Here is a 22,674-nt window from a genome sequence, read left to right as displayed (position 1 = left end):
AAACACAGACGACACACAACAAGAGGTGGCAATCTATTCATTAATTGCATTTAATCAATGAGCTCATTATCACTCATGCATTGTCCAACAGGTGTTGAAATAATGGGATTAAAAGGGGAGATCCCTTCAGAAAGACAGAAACAATAGCAAAGACAAAAAACACTTTTGGAATCTGCTTTTAGTCAACACATAAGGAAAGGGTGCACCGGTCCTGGAAATACTGCAATACCAGGTCAATGCGTGGAGTGGACAGAGCAAGCTCTATTTCCATCTCCCTGTTCTAAAAATCCATTTAATATATGGTCCCCAGATAGGGGACGTATCAGATATTAAACTGATAAGAACAGATACTACACTTGATCTTAGCCAAAAGGCCGAGAAGCGATAACCCGAACGGGCCGCGCGTTGCCCGAGCCTGCCCGATACTGCTGTTCAGCCCTTGCAGCGATTCAGCCTACTTCTAGGCAATTCCATGGGGCCCCGCAGGCTCACACACTCACAGCTACACGGGAGGTGAATAAAGGCCGGAGAGGAAGCCAGACAGGATTTGCTTCTTTTGCTTGCACCACAATGCAGTGCTGAAAGAGGAGGAATCTACATAAAAACGCCTTCCTGGCAACGCCCAAATGCCCTGCTGCCATGCAGATAAACACTGGCAGCGGCAGCAAGTGCATGCCCACAGCCACCCCTTGTTCCTTCACACCTTGTATCAGCTGTAATCCAGTCCAGTCCAGTGCTGCCTGCTGAGCAGCACTGACCAACACTGCCTGGGCCCAGGCTTTTATCTCTGAGGCCCCATTATGATGTCAGAAAGCTGGCTCTGGAATCCTGAGGGCTCCACTATGACACGTGCAAAGTTCCGTCTGAACTTTATATAAGACGGTGAGGCTCAGTCAGTCACTCAGTGTTGCCTGAGAGGGCAACACTGCAACAGCCGGCCGCCAGGCTGTCTTTTTTTTGCACAGCTAGTTGCCTCCAGGAGGCCACAAGAGGGAGACAAGGGACTGCAAAATGGAAAATAGGCATCCACCAACTTTACAGACAACTTCTCCTTGCTCCTACAACCTCCATCCTTGCACAGTTTGTTATTCTTCTATTATTCTTCTAGGTAACATAGTAACAAATCCAAATTGCTGCTCTCTTTGTAGGCAAGCAAGGCTTTGTTGCAACTGCAATTCTTACTTCTTCTTGAAATGTAGGGACGACAGTACATTCCATCACATCCATCTAGTGTACACAGGTAGGTCCATTGTGGCGGGCAGGCGAGCGGGCGGGCTGCTTTATTGGCTGTTTGCTGTTCCCCTACTCCACTCCACTATTTGACTGTTGTGCTGCATCAATCAATCAATCAATCAATCAATCAATCAATCAATCAATCAATCAATCAATCAGTGGCTGGCTCAGGTGCAGCTCTTTAACTTACCTAAAAGGGAGGGCGGAGAGAAGACAAGGAAGGTGAATGAGGTGTTCCAATGTGAAATGCCGGAAACACAGAAACACAGACGACACACAACAAGAGGTGGCAATCTATTCATTAATTGCATTTAATCAATGAGCTCATTATCACTCATGCATTGTCCAACAGGTGTTGAAATAATGGGATTAAAAGGGGAGATCCCTTCAGAAAGACAGAAACAATAGCAAAGACAAAAAACACTTTTGGAATCTGCTTTTAGTCAACACATAAGGAAAGGGTGCACCGGTCCTGGAAATACTGCAATACCAGGTCAATGCGTGGAGTGGACAGAGCAAGCTCTATTTCCATCTCCCTGTTCTAAAAATCCATTTAATATATGGTCCCCAGATAGGGGACGTATCAGATATTAAACTGATAAGAACAGATACTACACTTGATCTTAGCCAAAAGGCCGAGAAGCGATAACCCGAACGGGCCGCGCGTTGCCCGAGCCTGCCCGATACTGCTGTTCAGCCCTTGCAGCGATTCAGCCTACTTCTAGGCAATTCCATGGGGCCCTGCAGGCTCACACACTCACAGCTACACGGGAGGTGAATAAAGGCCGGAGAGGAAGCCAGACAGGATTTGCTTCTTTTGCTTGCACCACAATGCAGTGCTGAAAGAGGAGGAATCTACATAAAAACGCCTTCCTGGCAACGCCCAAATGCCCTGCTGCCATGCAGATAAACACTGGCAGCGGCAGCAAGTGCATGCCCACAGCCACCCCTTGTTCCTTCACACCTTGTATCAGCTGTAATCCAGTCCAGTCCAGTGCTGCCTGCTGAGCAGCACTGACCAACACTGCCTGGGCCCAGGCTTTTATCTCTGAGGCCCCATTATGATGTCAGAAAGCTGGCTCTGGAATCCTGAGGGCTCCACTATGACACGTGCAAAGTTCCGTCTGAACTTTATATAAGACGGTGAGGCTCAGTCAGTCACTCAGTGTTGCCTGAGAGGGCAACACTGCAACAGCCGGCCGCCAGGCTGTCTTTTTTTTGCACAGCTAGTTGCCTCCAGGAGGCCACAAGAGGGAGACAAGGGACTGCAAAATGGAAAATAGGCATCCACCAACTTTACAGACAACTTCTCCTTGCTCCTACAACCTCCATCCTTGCACAGTTTGTTATTCTTCTAGGTAACATAGTAACAAATCCAAATTGCTGCTCTCTTTGTAGGCAAGCAAGGCTTTGTTGCAACTGCAATTCTTACTTCTTCTTGAAATGTAGGGACGACAGTACATTCCATCACATCCATCTAGTGTACACAGGTAGGTCCATTGTGGCGGGCAGGCGAGCGGGCGGGCTGCTTTATTGGCTGTTTGCTGTTCCCCTACTCCACTCCACTATTTGACTGTTGTGCTGCATCAATCAATCAATCAATCAATCAATCAATCAATCAATCAATCAATCAGTGGCTGGCTCAGGTGCAGCTCTTTAACTTACCTAAAAGGGAGGGCGGAGAGAAGACAAGGAAGGTGAATGAGGTGTTCCAATGTGAAATGCCGGAAACACAGAAACACAGACGACACACAACAAGAGGTGGCAATCTATTCATTAATTGCATTTAATCAATGAGCTCATTATCACTCATGCATTGTCCAACAGGTGTTGAAATAATGGGATTAAAAGGGGAGATCCCTTCAGAAAGACAGAAACAATAGCAAAGACAAAAAACACTTTTGGAATCTGCTTTTAGTCAACACATAAGGAAAGGGTGCACCGGTCCTGGAAATACTGCAATACCAGGTCAATGCGTGGAGTGGACAGAGCAAGCTCTATTTCCATCTCCCTGTTCTAAAAATCCATTTAATATATGGTCCCCAGATAGGGGACGTATCAGATATTAAACTGATAAGAACAGATACTACACTTGATCTTAGCCAAAAGGCCGAGAAGCGATAACCCGAACGGGCCGCGCGTTGCCCGAGCCTGCCCGATACTGCTGTTCAGCCCTTGCAGCGATTCAGCCTACTTCTAGGCAATTCCATGGGGCCCTGCAGGCTCACACACTCACAGCTACACGGGAGGTGAATAAAGGCCGGAGAGGAAGCCAGACAGGATTTGCTTCTTTTGCTTGCACCACAATGCAGTGCTGAAAGAGGAGGAATCTACATAAAAACGCCTTCCTGGCAACGCCCAAATGCCCTGCTGCCATGCAGATAAACACTGGCAGCGGCAGCAAGTGCATGCCCACAGCCACCCCTTGTTCCTTCACACCTTGTATCAGCTGTAATCCAGTCCAGTCCAGTGCTGCCTGCTGAGCAGCACTGACCAACACTGCCTGGGCCCAGGCTTTTATCTCTGAGGCCCCATTATGATGTCAGAAAGCTGGCTCTGGAATCCTGAGGGCTCCACTATGACACGTGCAAAGTTCCGTCTGAACTTTATATAAGACGGTGAGGCTCAGTCAGTCACTCAGTGTTGCCTGAGAGGGCAACACTGCAACAGCCGGCCGCCAGGCTGTCTTTTTTTTGCACAGCTAGTTGCCTCCAGGAGGCCACAAGAGGGAGACAAGGGACTGCAAAATGGAAAATAGGCATCCACCAACTTTACAGACAACTTCTCCTTGCTCCTACAACCTCCATCCTTGCACAGTTTGTTATTCTTCTAGGTAACATAGTAACAAATCCAAATTGCTGCTCTCTTTGTAGGCAAGCAAGGCTTTGTTGCAACTGCAATTCTTACTTCTTCTTGAAATGTAGGGACGACAGTACATTCCATCACATCCATCTAGTGTACACAGGTAGGTCCATTGTGGCGGGCAGGCGAGCGGGCGGGCTGCTTTATTGGCTGTTTGCTGTTCCCCTACTCCACTCCACTATTTGACTGTTGTGCTGCATCAATCAATCAATCAATCAATCAATCAATCAATCAATCAATCAATCAATCAGTGGCTGGCTCAGGTGCAGCTCTTTAACTTACCTAAAAGGGAGGGCGGAGAGAAGACAAGGAAGGTGAATGAGGTGTTCCAATGTGAAATGCCGGAAACACAGAAACACAGACGACACACAACAAGAGGTGGCAATCTATTCATTAATTGCATTTAATCAATGAGCTCATTATCACTCATGCATTGTCCAACAGGTGTTGAAATAATGGGATTAAAAGGGGAGATCCCTTCAGAAAGACAGAAACAATAGCAAAGACAAAAAACACTTTTGGAATCTGCTTTTAGTCAACACATAAGGAAAGGGTGCACCGGTCCTGGAAATACTGCAATACCAGGTCAATGCGTGGAGTGGACAGAGCAAGCTCTATTTCCATCTCCCTGTTCTAAAAATCCATTTAATATATGGTCCCCAGATAGGGGACGTATCAGATATTAAACTGATAAGAACAGATACTACACTTGATCTTAGCCAAAAGGCCGAGAAGCGATAACCCGAACGGGCCGCGCGTTGCCCGAGCCTGCCCGATACTGCTGTTCAGCCCTTGCAGCGATTCAGCCTACTTCTAGGCAATTCCATGGGGCCCTGCAGGCTCACACACTCACAGCTACACGGGAGGTGAATAAAGGCCGGAGAGGAAGCCAGACAGGATTTGCTTCTTTTGCTTGCACCACAATGCAGTGCTGAAAGAGGAGGAATCTACATAAAAACGCCTTCCTGGCAACGCCCAAATGCCCTGCTGCCATGCAGATAAACACTGGCAGCGGCAGCAAGTGCATGCCCACAGCCACCCCTTGTTCCTTCACACCTTGTATCAGCTGTAATCCAGTCCAGTCCAGTGCTGCCTGCTGAGCAGCACTGACCAACACTGCCTGGGCCCAGGCTTTTATCTCTGAGGCCCCATTATGATGTCAGAAAGCTGGCTCTGGAATCCTGAGGGCTCCACTATGACACGTGCAAAGTTCCGTCTGAACTTTATATAAGACGGTGAGGCTCAGTCAGTCACTCAGTGTTGCCTGAGAGGGCAACACTGCAACAGCCGGCCGCCAGGCTGTCTTTTTTTTGCACAGCTAGTTGCCTCCAGGAGGCCACAAGAGGGAGACAAGGGACTGCAAAATGGAAAATAGGCATCCACCAACTTTACAGACAACTTCTCCTTGCTCCTACAACCTCCATCCTTGCACAGTTTGTTATTCTTCTAGGTAACATAGTAACAAATCCAAATTGCTGCTCTCTTTGTAGGCAAGCAAGGCTTTGTTGCAACTGCAATTCTTACTTCTTGAAATGTAGGGACGACAGTACATTCCATCACATCCATCTAGTGTACACAGGTAGGTCCATTGTGGCGGGCAGGCGAGCGGGCGGGCTGCTTTATTGGCTGTTTGCTGTTCCCCTACTCCACTCCACTATTTGACTGTTGTGCTGCATCAATCAATCAATCAATCAATCAATCAATCAATCAATCAATCAATCAATCAATCAGTGGCTGGCTCAGGTGCAGCTCTTTAACTTACCTAAAAGGGAGGGCGGAGAGAAGACAAGGAAGGTGAATGAGGTGTTCCAATGTGAAATGCCGGAAACACAGAAACACAGACGACACACAACAAGAGGTGGCAATCTATTCATTAATTGCATTTAATCAATGAGCTCATTATCACTCATGCATTGTCCAACAGGTGTTGAAATAATGGGATTAAAAGGGGAGATCCCTTCAGAAAGACAGAAACAATAGCAAAGACAAAAAACACTTTTGGAATCTGCTTTTAGTCAACACATAAGGAAAGGGTGCACCGGTCCTGGAAATACTGCAATACCAGGTCAATGCGTGGAGTGGACAGAGCAAGCTCTATTTCCATCTCCCTGTTCTAAAAATCCATTTAATATATGGTCCCCAGATAGGGGACGTATCAGATATTAAACTGATAAGAACAGATACTACACTTGATCTTAGCCAAAAGGCCGAGAAGCGATAACCCGAACGGGCCGCGCGTTGCCCGAGCCTGCCCGATACTGCTGTTCAGCCCTTGCAGCGATTCAGCCTACTTCTAGGCAATTCCATGGGGCCCTGCAGGCTCACACACTCACAGCTACACGGGAGGTGAATAAAGGCCGGAGAGGAAGCCAGACAGGATTTGCTTCTTTTGCTTGCACCACAATGCAGTGCTGAAAGAGGAGGAATCTACATAAAAACGCCTTCCTGGCAACGCCCAAATGCCCTGCTGCCATGCAGATAAACACTGGCAGCGGCAGCAAGTGCATGCCCACAGCCACCCCTTGTTCCTTCACACCTTGTATCAGCTGTAATCCAGTCCAGTCCAGTGCTGCCTGCTGAGCAGCACTGACCAACACTGCCTGGGCCCAGGCTTTTATCTCTGAGGCCCCATTATTATGTCAGAAAGCTGGCTCTGGAATCCTGAGGGCTCCACTATGACACGTGCAAAGTTCCGTCTGAACTTTATATAAGACGGTGAGGCTCAGTCAGTCACTCAGTGTTGCCTGAGAGGGCAACACTGCAACAGCCGGCCGCCAGGCTGTCTTTTTTTTGCACAGCTAGTTGCCTCCAGGAGGCCACAAGAGGGAGACAAGGGACTGCAAAATGGAAAATAGGCATCCACCAACTTTACAGACAACTTCTCCTTGCTCCTACAACCTCCATCCTTGCACAGTTTGTTATTCTTCTAGGTAACATAGTAACAAATCCAAATTGCTGCTCTCTTTGTAGGCAAGCAAGGCTTTGTTGCAACTGCAATTCTTACTTCTTCTTGAAATGTAGGGACGACAGTACATTCCATCACATCCATCTAGTGTACACAGGTAGGTCCATTGTGGCGGGCAGGCGAGCGGGCGGGCTGCTTTATTGGCTGTTTGCTGTTCCCCTACTCCACTCCACTATTTGACTGTTGTGCTGCATCAATCAATCAATCAATCAATCAATCAATCAATCAATCAATCAATCAATCAATCAATCAAGTGGCTGGCTCAGGTGCAGCTCTTTAACTTACCTAAAAGGGAGGGCGGAGAGAAGACAAGGAAGGTGAATGAGGTGTTCCAATGTGAAATGCCGGAAACACAGAAACACAGACGACACACAACAAGAGGTGGCAATCTATTCATTAATTGCATTTAATCAATGAGCTCATTATCACTCATGCATTGTCCAACAGGTGTTGAAATAATGGGATTAAAAGGGGAGATCCCTTCAGAAAGACAGAAACAATAGCAAAGACAAAAAACACTTTTGGAATCTGCTTTTAGTCAACACATAAGGAAAGGGTGCACCGGTCCTGGAAATACTGCAATACCAGGTCAATGCGTGGAGTGGACAGAGCAAGCTCTATTTCCATCTCCCTGTTCTAAAAATCCATTTAATATATGGTCCCCAGATAGGGGACGTATCAGATATTAAACTGATAAGAACAGATACTACACTTGATCTTAGCCAAAAGGCCGAGAAGCGATAACCCGAACGGGCCGCGCGTTGCCCGAGCCTGCCCGATACTGCTGTTCAGCCCTTGCAGCGATTCAGCCTACTTCTAGGCAATTCCATGGGGCCCTGCAGGCTCACACACTCACAGCTACACGGGAGGTGAATAAAGGCCGGAGAGGAAGCCAGACAGGATTTGCTTCTTTTGCTTGCACCACAATGCAGTGCTGAAAGAGGAGGAATCTACATAAAAACGCCTTCCTGGCAACGCCCAAATGCCCTGCTGCCATGCAGATAAACACTGGCAGCGGCAGCAAGTGCATGCCCACAGCCACCCCTTGTTCCTTCACACCTTGTATCAGCTGTAATCCAGTCCAGTCCAGTGCTGCCTGCTGAGCAGCACTGACCAACACTGCCTGGGCCCAGGCTTTTATCTCTGAGGCCCCATTATGATGTCAGAAAGCTGGCTCTGGAATCCTGAGGGCTCCACTATGACACGTGCAAAGTTCCGTCTGAACTTTATATAAGACGGTGAGGCTCAGTCAGTCACTCAGTGTTGCCTGAGAGGGCAACACTGCAACAGCCGGCCGCCAGGCTGTCTTTTTTTTGCACAGCTAGTTGCCTCCAGGAGGCCACAAGAGGGAGACAAGGGACTGCAAAATGGAAAATAGGCATCCACCAACTTTACAGACAACTTCTCCTTGCTCCTACAACCTCCATCCTTGCACAGTTTGTTATTCTTCTAGGTAACATAGTAACAAATCCAAATTGCTGCTCTCTTTGTAGGCAAGCAAGGCTTTGTTGCAACTGCAATTCTTACTTCTTCTTGAAATGTAGGGACGACAGTACATTCCATCACATCCATCTAGTGTACACAGGTAGGTCCATTGTGGCGGGCAGGCGAGCGGGCGGGCTGCTTTATTGGCTGTTTGCTGTTCCCCTACTCCACTCCACTATTTGACTGTTGTGCTGCATCAATCAATCAATCAATCAATCAATCAATCAATCAATCAATCAATCAATCAATCAGTGGCTGGCTCAGGTGCAGCTCTTTAACTTACCTAAAAGGGAGGGCGGAGAGAAGACAAGGAAGGTGAATGAGGTGTTCCAATGTGAAATGCCGGAAACACAGAAACACAGACGACACACAACAAGAGGTGGCAATCTATTCATTAATTGCATTTAATCAATGAGCTCATTATCACTCATGCATTGTCCAACAGGTGTTGAAATAATGGGATTAAAAGGGGAGATCCCTTCAGAAAGACAGAAACAATAGCAAAGACAAAAAACACTTTTGGAATCTGCTTTTAGTCAACACATAAGGAAAGGGTGCACCGGTCCTGGAAATACTGCAATACCAGGTCAATGCGTGGAGTGGACAGAGCAAGCTCTATTTCCATCTCCCTGTTCTAAAAATCCATTTAATATATGGTCCCCAGATAGGGGACGTATCAGATATTAAACTGATAAGAACAGATACTACACTTGATCTTAGCCAAAAGGCCGAGAAGCGATAACCCGAACGGGCCGCGCGTTGCCCGAGCCTGCCCGATACTGCTGTTCAGCCCTTGCAGCGATTCAGCCTACTTCTAGGCAATTCCATGGGGCCCTGCAGGCTCACACACTCACAGCTACACGGGAGGTGAATAAAGGCCGGAGAGGAAGCCAGACAGGATTTGCTTCTTTTGCTTGCACCACAATGCAGTGCTGAAAGAGGAGGAATCTACATAAAAACGCCTTCCTGGCAACGCCCAAATGCCCTGCTGCCATGCAGATAAACACTGGCAGCGGCAGCAAGTGCATGCCCACAGCCACCCCTTGTTCCTTCACACCTTGTATCAGCTGTAATCCAGTCCAGTCCAGTGCTGCCTGCTGAGCAGCACTGACCAACACTGCCTGGGCCCAGGCTTTTATCTCTGAGGCCCCATTATGATGTCAGAAAGCTGGCTCTGGAATCCTGAGGGCTCCACTATGACACGTGCAAAGTTCCGTCTGAACTTTATATAAGACGGTGAGGCTCAGTCAGTCACTCAGTGTTGCCTGAGAGGGCAACACTGCAACAGCCGGCCGCCAGGCTGTCTTTTTTTTGCACAGCTAGTTGCCTCCAGGAGGCCACAAGAGGGAGACAAGGGACTGCAAAATGGAAAATAGGCATCCACCAACTTTACAGACAACTTCTCCTTGCTCCTACAACCTCCATCCTTGCACAGTTTGTTATTCTTCTAGGTAACATAGTAACAAATCCAAATTGCTGCTCTCTTTGTAGGCAAGCAAGGCTTTGTTGCAACTGCAATTCTTACTTCTTCTTGAAATGTAGGGACGACAGTACATTCCATCACATCCATCTAGTGTACACAGGTAGGTCCATTGTGGCGGGCAGGCGAGCGGGCGGGCTGCTTTATTGGCTGTTTGCTGTTCCCCTACTCCACTCCACTATTTGACTGTTGTGCTGCATCAATCAATCAATCAATCAATCAATCAATCAATCAATCAATCAATCAATCAGTGGCTGGCTCAGGTGCAGCTCTTTAACTTACCTAAAAGGGAGGGCGGAGAGAAGACAAGGAAGGTGAATGAGGTGTTCCAATGTGAAATGCCGGAAACACAGAAACACAGACGACACACAACAAGAGGTGGCAATCTATTCATTAATTGCATTTAATCAATGAGCTCATTATCACTCATGCATTGTCCAACAGGTGTTGAAATAATGGGATTAAAAGGGGAGATCCCTTCAGAAAGACAGAAACAATAGCAAAGACAAAAAACACTTTTGGAATCTGCTTTTAGTCAACACATAAGGAAAGGGTGCACCGGTCCTGGAAATACTGCAATACCAGGTCAATGCGTGGAGTGGACAGAGCAAGCTCTATTTCCATCTCCCTGTTCTAAAAATCCATTTAATATATGGTCCCCAGATAGGGGACGTATCAGATATTAAACTGATAAGAACAGATACTACACTTGATCTTAGCCAAAAGGCCGAGAAGCGATAACCCGAACGGGCCGCGCGTTGCCCGAGCCTGCCCGATACTGCTGTTCAGCCCTTGCAGCGATTCAGCCTACTTCTAGGCAATTCCATGGGGCCCTGCAGGCTCACACACTCACAGCTACACGGGAGGTGAATAAAGGCCGGAGAGGAAGCCAGACAGGATTTGCTTCTTTTGCTTGCACCACAATGCAGTGCTGAAAGAGGAGGAATCTACATAAAAACGCCTTCCTGGCAACGCCCAAATGCCCTGCTGCCATGCAGATAAACACTGGCAGCGGCAGCAAGTGCATGCCCACAGCCACCCCTTGTTCCTTCACACCTTGTATCAGCTGTAATCCAGTCCAGTCCAGTGCTGCCTGCTGAGCAGCACTGACCAACACTGCCTGGGCCCAGGCTTTTATCTCTGAGGCCCCATTATGATGTCAGAAAGCTGGCTCTGGAATCCTGAGGGCTCCACTATGACACGTGCAAAGTTCCGTCTGAACTTTATATAAGACGGTGAGGCTCAGTCAGTCACTCAGTGTTGCCTGAGAGGGCAACACTGCAACAGCCGGCCGCCAGGCTGTCTTTTTTTTGCACAGCTAGTTGCCTCCAGGAGGCCACAAGAGGGAGACAAGGGACTGCAAAATGGAAAATAGGCATCCACCAACTTTACAGACAACTTCTCCTTGCTCCTACAACCTCCATCCTTGCACAGTTTGTTATTCTTCTAGGTAACATAGTAACAAATCCAAATTGCTGCTCTCTTTGTAGGCAAGCAAGGCTTTGTTGCAACTGCAATTCTTACTTCTTCTTGAAATGTAGGGACGACAGTACATTCCATCACATCCATCTAGTGTACACAGGTAGGTCCATTGTGGCGGGCAGGCGAGCGGGCGGGCTGCTTTATTGGCTGTTTGCTGTTCCCCTACTCCACTCCACTATTTGACTGTTGTGCTGCATCAATCAATCAATCAATCAATCAATCAATCAATCAATCAATCAATCAGTGGCTGGCTCAGGTGCAGCTCTTTAACTTACCTAAAAGGGAGGGCGGAGAGAAGACAAGGAAGGTGAATGAGGTGTTCCAATGTGAAATGCCGGAAACACAGAAACACAGACGACACACAACAAGAGGTGGCAATCTATTCATTAATTGCATTTAATCAATGAGCTCATTATCACTCATGCATTGTCCAACAGGTGTTGAAATAATGGGATTAAAAGGGGAGATCCCTTCAGAAAGACAGAAACAATAGCAAAGACAAAAAACACTTTTGGAATCTGCTTTTAGTCAACACATAAGGAAAGGGTGCACCGGTCCTGGAAATACTGCAATACCAGGTCAATGCGTGGAGTGGACAGAGCAAGCTCTATTTCCATCTCCCTGTTCTAAAAATCCATTTAATATATGGTCCCCAGATAGGGGACGTATCAGATATTAAACTGATAAGAACAGATACTACACTTGATCTTAGCCAAAAGGCCGAGAAGCGATAACCCGAACGGGCCGCGCGTTGCCCGAGCCTGCCCGATACTGCTGTTCAGCCCTTGCAGCGATTCAGCCTACTTCTAGGCAATTCCATGGGGCCCTGCAGGCTCACACACTCACAGCTACACGGGAGGTGAATAAAGGCCGGAGAGGAAGCCAGACAGGATTTGCTTCTTTTGCTTGCACCACAATGCAGTGCTGAAAGAGGAGGAATCTACATAAAAACGCCTTCCTGGCAACGCCCAAATGCCCTGCTGCCATGCAGATAAACACTGGCAGCGGCAGCAAGTGCATGCCCACAGCCACCCCTTGTTCCTTCACACCTTGTATCAGCTGTAATCCAGTCCAGTCCAGTGCTGCCTGCTGAGCAGCACTGACCAACACTGCCTGGGCCCAGGCTTTTATCTCTGAGGCCCCATTATGATGTCAGAAAGCTGGCTCTGGAATCCTGAGGGCTCCACTATGACACGTGCAAAGTTCCGTCTGAACTTTATATAAGACGGTGAGGCTCAGTCAGTCACTCAGTGTTGCCTGAGAGGGCAACACTGCAACAGCCGGCCGCCAGGCTGTCTTTTTTTTGCACAGCTAGTTGCCTCCAGGAGGCCACAAGAGGGAGACAAGGGACTGCAAAATGGAAAATAGGCATCCACCAACTTTACAGACAACTTCTCCTTGCTCCTACAACCTCCATCCTTGCACAGTTTGTTATTCTTCTAGGTAACATAGTAACAAATCCAAATTGCTGCTCTCTTTGTAGGCAAGCAAGGCTTTGTTGCAACTGCAATTCTTACTTCTTCTTGAAATGTAGGGACGACAGTACATTCCATCACATCCATCTAGTGTACACAGGTAGGTCCATTGTGGCGGGCAGGCGAGCGGGCGGGCTGCTTTATTGGCTGTTTGCTGTTCCCCTACTCCACTCCACTATTTGACTGTTGTGCTGCATCAATCAATCAATCAATCAATCAATCAATCAATCAATCAATCAATCAATCAATCAATCAATCGATCAGTGGCTGGCTCAGGTGCAGCTCTTTAACTTACCTAAAAGGGAGGGCGGAGAGAAGACAAGGAAGGTGAATGAGGTGTTCCAATGTGAAATGCCGGAAACACAGAAACACAGACGACACACAACAAGAGGTGGCAATCTATTCATTAATTGCATTTAATCAATGAGCTCATTATCACTCATGCATTGTCCAACAGGTGTTGAAATAATGGGATTAAAAGGGGAGATCCCTTCAGAAAGACAGAAACAATAGCAAAGACAAAAAACACTTTTGGAATCTGCTTTTAGTCAACACATAAGGAAAGGGTGCACCGGTCCTGGAAATACTGCAATACCAGGTCAATGCGTGGAGTGGACAGAGCAAGCTCTATTTCCATCTCCCTGTTCTAAAAATCCATTTAATATATGGTCCCCAGATAGGGGACGTATCAGATATTAAACTGATAAGAACAGATACTACACTTGATCTTAGCCAAAAGGCCGAGAAGCGATAACCCGAACGGGCCGCGCGTTGCCCGAGCCTGCCCGATACTGCTGTTCAGCCCTTGCAGCGATTCAGCCTACTTCTAGGCAATTCCATGGGGCCCTGCAGGCTCACACACTCACAGCTACACGGGAGGTGAATAAAGGCCGGAGAGGAAGCCAGACAGGATTTGCTTCTTTTGCTTGCACCACAATGCAGTGCTGAAAGAGGAGGAATCTACATAAAAACGCCTTCCTGGCAACGCCCAAATGCCCTGCTGCCATGCAGATAAACACTGGCAGCGGCAGCAAGTGCATGCCCACAGCCACCCCTTGTTCCTTCACACCTTGTATCAGCTGTAATCCAGTCCAGTCCAGTGCTGCCTGCTGAGCAGCACTGACCAACACTGCCTGGGCCCAGGCTTTTATCTCTGAGGCCCCATTATGATGTCAGAAAGCTGGCTCTGGAATCCTGAGGGCTCCACTATGACACGTGCAAAGTTCCGTCTGAACTTTATATAAGACGGTGAGGCTCAGTCAGTCACTCAGTGTTGCCTGAGAGGGCAACACTGCAACAGCCGGCCGCCAGGCTGTCTTTTTTTTGCACAGCTAGTTGCCTCCAGGAGGCCACAAGAGGGAGACAAGGGACTGCAAAATGGAAAATAGGCATCCACCAACTTTACAGACAACTTCTCCTTGCTCCTACAACCTCCATCCTTGCACAGTTTGTTATTCTTCTAGGTAACATAGTAACAAATCCAAATTGCTGCTCTCTTTGTAGGCAAGCAAGGCTTTGTTGCAACTGCAATTCTTACTTCTTCTTGAAATGTAGGGACGACAGTACATTCCATCACATCCATCTAGTGTACACAGGTAGGTCCATTGTGGCGGGCAGGCGAGCGGGCGGGCTGCTTTATTGGCTGTTTGCTGTTCCCCTACTCCACTCCACTATTTGACTGTTGTGCTGCATCAATCAATCAATCAATCAATCAATCAATCAATCAATCAATCAATCAGTGGCTGGCTCAGGTGCAGCTCTTTAACTTACCTAAAAGGGAGGGCGGAGAGAAGACAAGGAAGGTGAATGAGGTGTTCCAATGTGAAATGCCGGAAACACAGAAACACAGACGACACACAACAAGAGGTGGCAATCTATTCATTAATTGCATTTAATCAATGAGCTCATTATCACTCATGCATTGTCCAACAGGTGTTGAAATAATGGGATTAAAAGGGGAGATCCCTTCAGAAAGACAGAAACAATAGCAAAGACAAAAAACACTTTTGGAATCTGCTTTTAGTCAACACATAAGGAAAGGGTGCACCGGTCCTGGAAATACTGCAATACCAGGTCAATGCGTGGAGTGGACAGAGCAAGCTCTATTTCCATCTCCCTGTTCTAAAAATCCATTTAATATATGGTCCCCAGATAGGGGACGTATCAGATATTAAACTGATAAGAACAGATACTACACTTGATCTTAGCCAAAAGGCCGAGAAGCGATAACCCGAACGGGCCGCGCGTTGCCCGAGCCTGCCCGATACTGCTGTTCAGCCCTTGCAGCGATTCAGCCTACTTCTAGGCAATTCCATGGGGCCCTGCAGGCTCACACACTCACAGCTACACGGGAGGTGAATAAAGGCCGGAGAGGAAGCCAGACAGGATTTGCTTCTTTTGCTTGCACCACAATGCAGTGCTGAAAGAGGAGGAATCTACATAAAAACGCCTTCCTGGCAACGCCCAAATGCCCTGCTGCCATGCAGATAAACACTGGCAGCGGCAGCAAGTGCATGCCCACAGCCACCCCTTGTTCCTTCACACCTTGTATCAGCTGTAATCCAGTCCAGTCCAGTGCTGCCTGCTGAGCAGCACTGACCAACACTGCCTGGGCCCAGGCTTTTATCTCTGAGGCCCCATTATGATGTCAGAAAGCTGGCTCTGGAATCCTGAGGGCTCCACTATGACACGTGCAAAGTTCCGTCTGAACTTTATATAAGACGGTGAGGCTCAGTCAGTCACTCAGTGTTGCCTGAGAGGGCAACACTGCAACAGCCGGCCGCCAGGCTGTCTTTTTTTTGCACAGCTAGTTGCCTCCAGGAGGCCACAAGAGGGAGACAAGGGACTGCAAAATGGAAAATAGGCATCCACCAACTTTACAGACAACTTCTCCTTGCTCCTACAACCTCCATCCTTGCACAGTTTGTTATTCTTCTAGGTAACATAGTAACAAATCCAAATTGCTGCTCTCTTTGTAGGCAAGCAAGGCTTTGTTGCAACTGCAATTCTTACTTCTTCTTGAAATGTAGGGACGACAGTACATTCCATCACATCCATCTAGTGTACACAGGTAGGTCCATTGTGGCGGGCAGGCGAGCGGGCGGGCTGCTTTATTGGCTGTTTGCTGTTCCCCTACTCCACTCCACTATTTGACTGTTGTGCTGCATCAATCAATCAATCAATCAATCAATCAATCAATCAATCAATCAATCAGTGGCTGGCTCAGGTGCAGCTCTTTAACTTACCTAAAAGGGAGGGCGGAGAGAAGACAAGGAAGGTGAATGAGGTGTTCCAATGTGAAATGCCGGAAACACAGAAACACAGACGACACACAACAAGAGGTGGCAATCTATTCATTAATTGCATTTAATCAATGAGCTCATTATCACTCATGCATTGTCCAACAGGTGTTGAAATAATGGGATTAAAAGGGGAGATCCCTTCAGAAAGACAGAAACAATAGCAAAGACAAAAAACACTTTTGGAATCTGCTTTTAGTCAACACATAAGGAAAGGGTGCACCGGTCCTGGAAATACTGCAATACCAGGTCAATGCGTGGAGTGGACAGAGCAAGCTCTATTTCCATCTCCCTGTTCTAAAAATCCATTTAATATATGGTCCCCAGATAGGGGACGTATCAGATATTAAACTGATAAGAACAGATACTACACTTGATCTTAGCCAAAAGGCCGAGAAGCGATAACCCGAACGGGCCGCGCGTTGCCCGAGCCTGCCCGATACTGCTGTTCAGCCCTTGCAGCGATTCAGCCTACTTCTAGGCAATTCCATGGGGCCCTGCAGGCTCACACACTCACAGCTACACGGGAGGTGAATAAAGGCCGGAGAGGAAGCCAGACAGGATTTGCTTCTTTTGCTTGCACCACAATGCAGTGCTGAAAGAGGAGGAATCTACATAAAAACGCCTTCCTGGCAACGCCCAAATGCCCTGCTGCCATGCAGATAAACACTGGCAGCGGCAGCAAGTGCATGCCCACAGCCACCCCTTGTTCCTTCACACCTTGTATCAGCTGTAATCCAGTCCAGTCCAGTGCTGCCTGCTGAGCAGCACTGACCAACACTGCCTGGGCCCAGGCTTTTATCTCTGAGGCCCCATTATGATGTCAGAAAGCTGGCTCTGGAATCCTGAGGGCTCCACTATGACACGTGCAAAGTTCCGTCTGAACTTTATATAAGACGGTGAGGCTCAGTCAGTCACTCAGTGTTGCCTGAGAGGGCAACACTGCAACAGCCGGCCGCCAGGCTGTCTTTTTTTTGCACAGCTAGTTGCCTCCAGGAGGCCACAAGAGGGAGACAAGGGACTGCAAAATGGAAAATAGGCATCCACCAACTTTACAGACAACTTCTCCTTGCTCCTACAACCTCCATCCTTGCACAGTTTGTTATTCTTCTAGGTAACATAGTAACAAATCCAAATTGCTGCTCTCTTTGTAGGCAAGCAAGGCTTTGTTGCAACTGCAATTCTTACTTCTTGAAATGTAGGGACGACAGTACATTCCATCACATCCATCTAGTGTACACAGGTAGGTCCATTGTGGCGGGCAGGCGAGCGGGCGGGCTGCTTTATTGGCTGTTTGCTGTTCCCCTACTCCACTCCACTATTTGACTGTTGTGCTGCATCAATCAATCAATCAATCAATCAATCAATCAATCAATCAATCAATCAGTGGCTGGCTCAGGTGCAGCTCTTTAACTTACCTAAAAGGGAGGGCGGAGAGAAGACAAGGAAGGTGAATGAGGTGTTCCAATGTGAAATGCCGGAAACACAGAAACACAGACGACACACAACAAGAGGTGGCAATCTATTCATTAATTGCATTTAATCAATGAGCTCATTATCACTCATGCATTGTCCAACAGGTGTTGAAATAATGGGATTAAAAGGGGAGATCCCTTCAGAAAGACAGAAACAATAGCAAAGACAAAAAACACTTTTGGAATCTGCTTTTAGTCAACACATAAGGAAAGGGTGCACCGGTCCTGGAAATACTGCAATACCAGGTCAATGCGTGGAGTGGACAGAGCAAGCTCTATTTCCATCTCCCTGTTCTAAAAATCCATTTAATATATGGTCCCCAGATAGGGGACATATCAGATATTAAACTGATAAGAACAGATACTACACTTGATCTTAGCCAAAAGGCCGAGAAGCGATAACCCGAACGGGCCGCGCGTTGCCCGAGCCTGCCCGATACTGCTGTTCAGCCCTTGCAGCGATTCAGCCTACTTCTAGGCAATTCCATGGGGCCCTGCAGGCTCACACACTCACAGCTACACGGGAGGTGAATAACGGCCGGAGAGGAAGCCAGACAGGATTTGCTTCTTTTGCTTGCACCACAATGCAGTGCTGAAAGAGGAGGAATCTACATAAAAACGCCTTCCTGGCAACGCCCAAATGCCCTGCTGCCATGCAGATAAACACTGGCAGCGGCAGCAAGTGCATGCCCACAGCCACCCCTTGTTCCTTCACACCTTGTATCAGCTGTAATCCAGTCCAGTCCAGTGCTGCCTGCTGAGCAGCACTGACCAACACTGCCTGGGCCCAGGCTTTTATCTCTGAGGCCCCATTATGATGTCAGAAAGCTGGCTCTGGAATCCTGAGGGCTCCACTATGACACGTGCAAAGTTCCGTCTGAACTTTATATAAGACGGTGAGGCTCAGTCAGTCACTCAGTGTTGCCTGAGAGGGCAACACTGCAACAGCCGGCCGCCAGGCTGTCTTTTTTTTGCACAGCTAGTTGCCTCCAGGAGGCCACAAGAGGGAGACAAGGGACTGCAAAATGGAAAATAGGCATCCACCAACTTTACAGACAACTTCTCCTTGCTCCTACAACCTCCATCCTTGCACAGTTTGTTATTCTTCTAGGTAACATAGTAACAAATCCAAATTGCTGCTCTCTTTGTAGGCAAGCAAGGCTTTGTTGCAACTGCAATTCTTACTTCTTCTTGAAATGTAGGGACGACAGTACATTCCATCACATCCATCTAGTGTACACAGGTAGGTCCATTGTGGCGGGCAGGCGAGCGGGCGGGCTGCTTTATTGGCTGTTTGCTGTTCCCCTACTCCACTCCACTATTTGACTGTTGTGCTGCATCAATCAATCAATCAATCAATCAATCAATCAATCAATCAATCAGTGGCTGGCTCAGGTGCAGCTCTTTAACTTACCTAAAAGGGAGGGCGGAGAGAAGACAAGGAAGGTGAATGAGGTGTTCCAATGTGAAATGCCGGAAACACAGAAACACAGACGACACACAACAAGAGGTGGCAATCTATTCATTAATTGCATTTAATCAATGAGCTCATTATCACTCATGCATTGTCCAACAGGTGTTGAAATAATGGGATTAAAAGGGGAGATCCCTTCAGAAAGACAGAAACAATAGCAAAGACAAAAAACACTTTTGGAATCTGCTTTTAGTCAACACATAAGGAAAGGGTGCACCGGTCCTGGAAATACTGCAATACCAGGTCAATGCGTGGAGTGGACAGAGCAAGCTCTATTTCCATCTCCCTGTTCTAAAAATCCATTTAATATATGGTCCCCAGATAGGGGACGTATCAGATATTAAACTGATAAGAACAGATACTACACTTGATCTTAGCCAAAAGGCCGAGAAGCGATAACCCGAACGGGCCGCGCGTTGCCCGAGCCTGCCCGATACTGCTGTTCAGCCCTTGCAGCGATTCAGCCTACTTCTAGGCAATTCCATGGGGCCCTGCAGGCTCACACACTCACAGCTACACGGGAGGTGAATAACGGCCGGAGAGGAAGCCAGACAGGATTTGCTTCTTTTGCTTGCACCACAATGCAGTGCTGAAAGAGGAGGAATCTACATAAAAACGCCTTCCTGGCAACGCCCAAATGCCCTGCTGCCATGCAGATAAACACTGGCAGCGGCAGCAAGTGCATGCCCACAGCCACCCCTTGTTCCTTCACACCTTGTATCAGCTGTAATCCAGTCCAGTCCAGTGCTGCCTGCTGAGCAGCACTGACCAACACTGCCTGGGCCCAGGCTTTTATCTCTGAGGCCCCATTATGATGTCAGAAAGCTGGCTCTGGAATCCTGAGGGCTCCACTATGACACGTGCAAAGTTCCGTCTGAACTTTATATAAGACGGTGAGGCTCAGTCAGTCACTCAGTGTTGCCTGAGAGGGCAACACTGCAACAGCCGGCCGCCAGGCTGTCTTTTTTTTGCACAGCTAGTTGCCTCCAGGAGGCCACAAGAGGGAGACAAGGGACTGCAAAATGGAAAATAGGCATCCACCAACTTTACAGACAACTTCTCCTTGCTCCTACAACCTCCATCCTTGCACAGTTTGTTATTCTTCTAGGTAACATAGTAACAAATCCAAATTGCTGCTCTCTTTGTAGGCAAGCAAGGCTTTGTTGCAACTGCAATTCTTACTTCTTCTTGAAATGTAGGGACGACAGTACATTCCATCACATCCATCTAGTGTACACAGGTAGGTCCATTGTGGCGGGCAGGCGAGCGGGCGGGCTGCTTTATTGGCTGTTTGCTGTTCCCCTACTCCACTCCACTATTTGACTGTTGTGCTGCATCAATCAATCAATCAATCAATCAATCAATCAATCAGTGGCTGGCTCAGGTGCAGCTCTTTAACTTACCTAAAAGGGAGGGCGGAGAGAAGACAAGGAAGGTGAATGAGGTGTTCCAATGTGAAATGCCGGAAACACAGAAACACAGACGACACACAACAAGAGGTGGCAATCTATTCATTAATTGCATTTAATCAATGAGCTCATTATCACTCATGCATTGTCCAACAGGTGTTGAAATAATGGGATTAAAAGGGGAGATCCCTTCAGAAAGACAGAAACAATAGCAAAGACAAAAAACACTTTTGGAATCTGCTTTTAGTCAACACATAAGGAAAGGGTGCACCGGTCCTGGAAATACTGAAATACCAGGTCAATGCGTGGAGTGGACAGAGCAAGCTCTATTTCCATCTCCCTGTTCTAAAAATCCATTTAATATATGGTCCCCAGATAGGGGACGTATCAGATATTAAACTGATAAGAACAGATACTACACTTGATCTTAGCCAAAAGGCCGAGAAGCGATAACCCGAACGGGCCGCGCGTTGCCCGAGCCTGCCCGATACTGCTGTTCAGCCCTTGCAGCGATTCAGCCTACTTCTAGGCAATTCCATGGGGCCCTGCAGGCTCACACACTCACAGCTACACGGGAGGTGAATAACGGCCGGAGAGGAAGCCAGACAGGATTTGCTTCTTTTGCTTGCACCACAATGCAGTGCTGAAAGAGGAGGAATCTACATAAAAACGCCTTCCTGGCAACGCCCAAATGCCCTGCTGCCATGCAGATAAACACTGGCAGCGGCAGCAAGTGCATGCCCACAGCCACCCCTTGTTCCTTCACACCTTGTATCAGCTGTAATCCAGTCCAGTCCAGTGCTGCCTGCTGAGCAGCACTGACCAACACTGCCTGGGCCCAGGCTTTTATCTCTGAGGCCCCATTATGATGTCAGAAAGCTGGCTCTGGAATCCTGAGGGCTCCACTATGACACGTGCAAAGTTCCGTCTGAACTTTATATAAGACGGTGAGGCTCAGTCAGTCACTCAGTGTTGCCTGAGAGGGCAACACTGCAACAGCCGGCCGCCAGGCTGTCTTTTTTTTGCACAGCTAGTTGCCTCCAGGAGGCCACAAGAGGGAGACAAGGGACTGCAAAATGGAAAATAGGCATCCACCAACTTTACAGACAACTTCTCCTTGCTCCTACAACCTCCATCCTTGCACAGTTTGTTATTCTTCTAGGTAACATAGTAACAAATCCAAATTGCTGCTCTCTTTGTAGGCAAGCAAGGCTTTGTTGCAACTGCAATTCTTACTTCTTCTTGAAATGTAGGGACGACAGTACATTCCATCACATCCATCTAGTGTACACAGGTAGGTCCATTGTGGCGGGCAGGCGAGCGGGCGGGCTGCTTTATTGGCTGTTTGCTGTTCCCCTACTCCACTCCACTATTTGACTGTTGTGCTGCATCAATCAATCAATCAATCAATCAATCAATCAATCAGTGGCTGGCTCAGGTGCAGCTCTTTAACTTACCTAAAAGGGAGGGCGGAGAGAAGACAAGGAAGGTGAATGAGGTGTTCCAATGTGAAATGCCGGAAACACAGAAACACAGACGACACACAACAAGAGGTGGCAATCTATTCATTAATTGCATTTAATCAATGAGCTCATTATCACTCATGCATTGTCCAACAGGTGTTGAAATAATGGGATTAAAAGGGGAGATCCCTTCAGAAAGACAGAAACAATAGCAAAGACAAAAAACACTTTTGGAATCTGCTTTTAGTCAACACATAAGGAAAGGGTGCACCGGTCCTGGAAATACTGCAATACCAGGTCAATGCGTGGAGTGGACAGAGCAAGCTCTATTTCCATCTCCCTGTTCTAAAAATCCATTTAATATATGGTCCCCAGATAGGGGACGTATCAGATATTAAACTGATAAGAACAGATACTACACTTGATCTTAGCCAAAAGGCCGAGAAGCGATAACCCGAACGGGCCGCGCGTTGCCCGAGCCTGCCCGATACTGCTGTTCAGCCCTTGCAGCGATTCAGCCTACTTCTAGGCAATTCCATGGGGCCCTGCAGGCTCACACACTCACAGCTACA

The 22,674-nt window shown here is 47.8% G+C and overlaps 16 non-coding genes across 16 annotated transcripts; all 16 read right to left on the bottom strand.

The window, feature by feature from the left end:
• Positions 1–195: 195 nt before the first annotated feature.
• On the bottom strand, positions 196–386 carry LOC142724106 (U2 spliceosomal RNA). The gene has a single exon (XR_012875953.1). It is a non-coding gene; the product is annotated as a U2 spliceosomal RNA (small nuclear RNA).
• Positions 387–1,689: 1,303 nt separating this feature from the next.
• Positions 1,690–1,880, bottom strand: LOC142724105 (U2 spliceosomal RNA). Its single transcript, XR_012875952.1, has one exon. It is a non-coding gene; the product is annotated as a U2 spliceosomal RNA (small nuclear RNA).
• Positions 1,881–3,164: 1,284 nt separating this feature from the next.
• Positions 3,165–3,355, bottom strand: LOC142724104 (U2 spliceosomal RNA). Its single transcript, XR_012875951.1, has one exon. It is a non-coding gene; the product is annotated as a U2 spliceosomal RNA (small nuclear RNA).
• A 1,288-nt stretch (positions 3,356–4,643) lies between these two features.
• LOC142724103 (U2 spliceosomal RNA) lies at positions 4,644–4,834 on the bottom strand. The gene has a single exon (XR_012875950.1). It is a non-coding gene; the product is annotated as a U2 spliceosomal RNA (small nuclear RNA).
• Positions 4,835–6,123: 1,289 nt separating this feature from the next.
• On the bottom strand, positions 6,124–6,314 carry LOC142724102 (U2 spliceosomal RNA). The gene has a single exon (XR_012875949.1). It is a non-coding gene; the product is annotated as a U2 spliceosomal RNA (small nuclear RNA).
• Positions 6,315–7,611: 1,297 nt separating this feature from the next.
• LOC142724101 (U2 spliceosomal RNA) lies at positions 7,612–7,802 on the bottom strand. The gene has a single exon (XR_012875948.1). It is a non-coding gene; the product is annotated as a U2 spliceosomal RNA (small nuclear RNA).
• Positions 7,803–9,094: 1,292 nt separating this feature from the next.
• On the bottom strand, positions 9,095–9,285 carry LOC142724099 (U2 spliceosomal RNA). Its single transcript, XR_012875946.1, has one exon. It is a non-coding gene; the product is annotated as a U2 spliceosomal RNA (small nuclear RNA).
• A 1,288-nt stretch (positions 9,286–10,573) lies between these two features.
• On the bottom strand, positions 10,574–10,764 carry LOC142724098 (U2 spliceosomal RNA). The gene has a single exon (XR_012875945.1). It is a non-coding gene; the product is annotated as a U2 spliceosomal RNA (small nuclear RNA).
• Positions 10,765–12,048: 1,284 nt separating this feature from the next.
• On the bottom strand, positions 12,049–12,239 carry LOC142724097 (U2 spliceosomal RNA). Its single transcript, XR_012875944.1, has one exon. It is a non-coding gene; the product is annotated as a U2 spliceosomal RNA (small nuclear RNA).
• Positions 12,240–13,543: 1,304 nt separating this feature from the next.
• On the bottom strand, positions 13,544–13,734 carry LOC142724095 (U2 spliceosomal RNA). Its single transcript, XR_012875943.1, has one exon. It is a non-coding gene; the product is annotated as a U2 spliceosomal RNA (small nuclear RNA).
• Positions 13,735–15,018: 1,284 nt separating this feature from the next.
• LOC142724094 (U2 spliceosomal RNA) lies at positions 15,019–15,209 on the bottom strand. Its single transcript, XR_012875942.1, has one exon. It is a non-coding gene; the product is annotated as a U2 spliceosomal RNA (small nuclear RNA).
• A 1,284-nt stretch (positions 15,210–16,493) lies between these two features.
• On the bottom strand, positions 16,494–16,684 carry LOC142724093 (U2 spliceosomal RNA). The gene has a single exon (XR_012875941.1). It is a non-coding gene; the product is annotated as a U2 spliceosomal RNA (small nuclear RNA).
• A 1,281-nt stretch (positions 16,685–17,965) lies between these two features.
• LOC142724160 (U2 spliceosomal RNA) lies at positions 17,966–18,156 on the bottom strand. The gene has a single exon (XR_012876001.1). It is a non-coding gene; the product is annotated as a U2 spliceosomal RNA (small nuclear RNA).
• Positions 18,157–19,436: 1,280 nt separating this feature from the next.
• LOC142724092 (U2 spliceosomal RNA) lies at positions 19,437–19,627 on the bottom strand. The gene has a single exon (XR_012875940.1). It is a non-coding gene; the product is annotated as a U2 spliceosomal RNA (small nuclear RNA).
• Positions 19,628–20,899: 1,272 nt separating this feature from the next.
• Positions 20,900–21,090, bottom strand: LOC142724135 (U2 spliceosomal RNA). Its single transcript, XR_012875979.1, has one exon. It is a non-coding gene; the product is annotated as a U2 spliceosomal RNA (small nuclear RNA).
• A 1,272-nt stretch (positions 21,091–22,362) lies between these two features.
• On the bottom strand, positions 22,363–22,553 carry LOC142724091 (U2 spliceosomal RNA). Its single transcript, XR_012875939.1, has one exon. It is a non-coding gene; the product is annotated as a U2 spliceosomal RNA (small nuclear RNA).
• Positions 22,554–22,674: the final 121 nt, after the last annotated feature.

Source organism: Rhinoderma darwinii, unplaced genomic scaffold (assembly GCF_050947455.1).
Source record: "Rhinoderma darwinii isolate aRhiDar2 unplaced genomic scaffold, aRhiDar2.hap1 Scaffold_572, whole genome shotgun sequence".
NCBI lineage: Eukaryota > Metazoa > Chordata > Amphibia > Anura > Rhinodermatidae > Rhinoderma > Rhinoderma darwinii.
The sequence above is the reverse complement of the archived record's forward strand: the minus strand, read 5'-3'. Positions and strand labels throughout refer to the sequence as shown.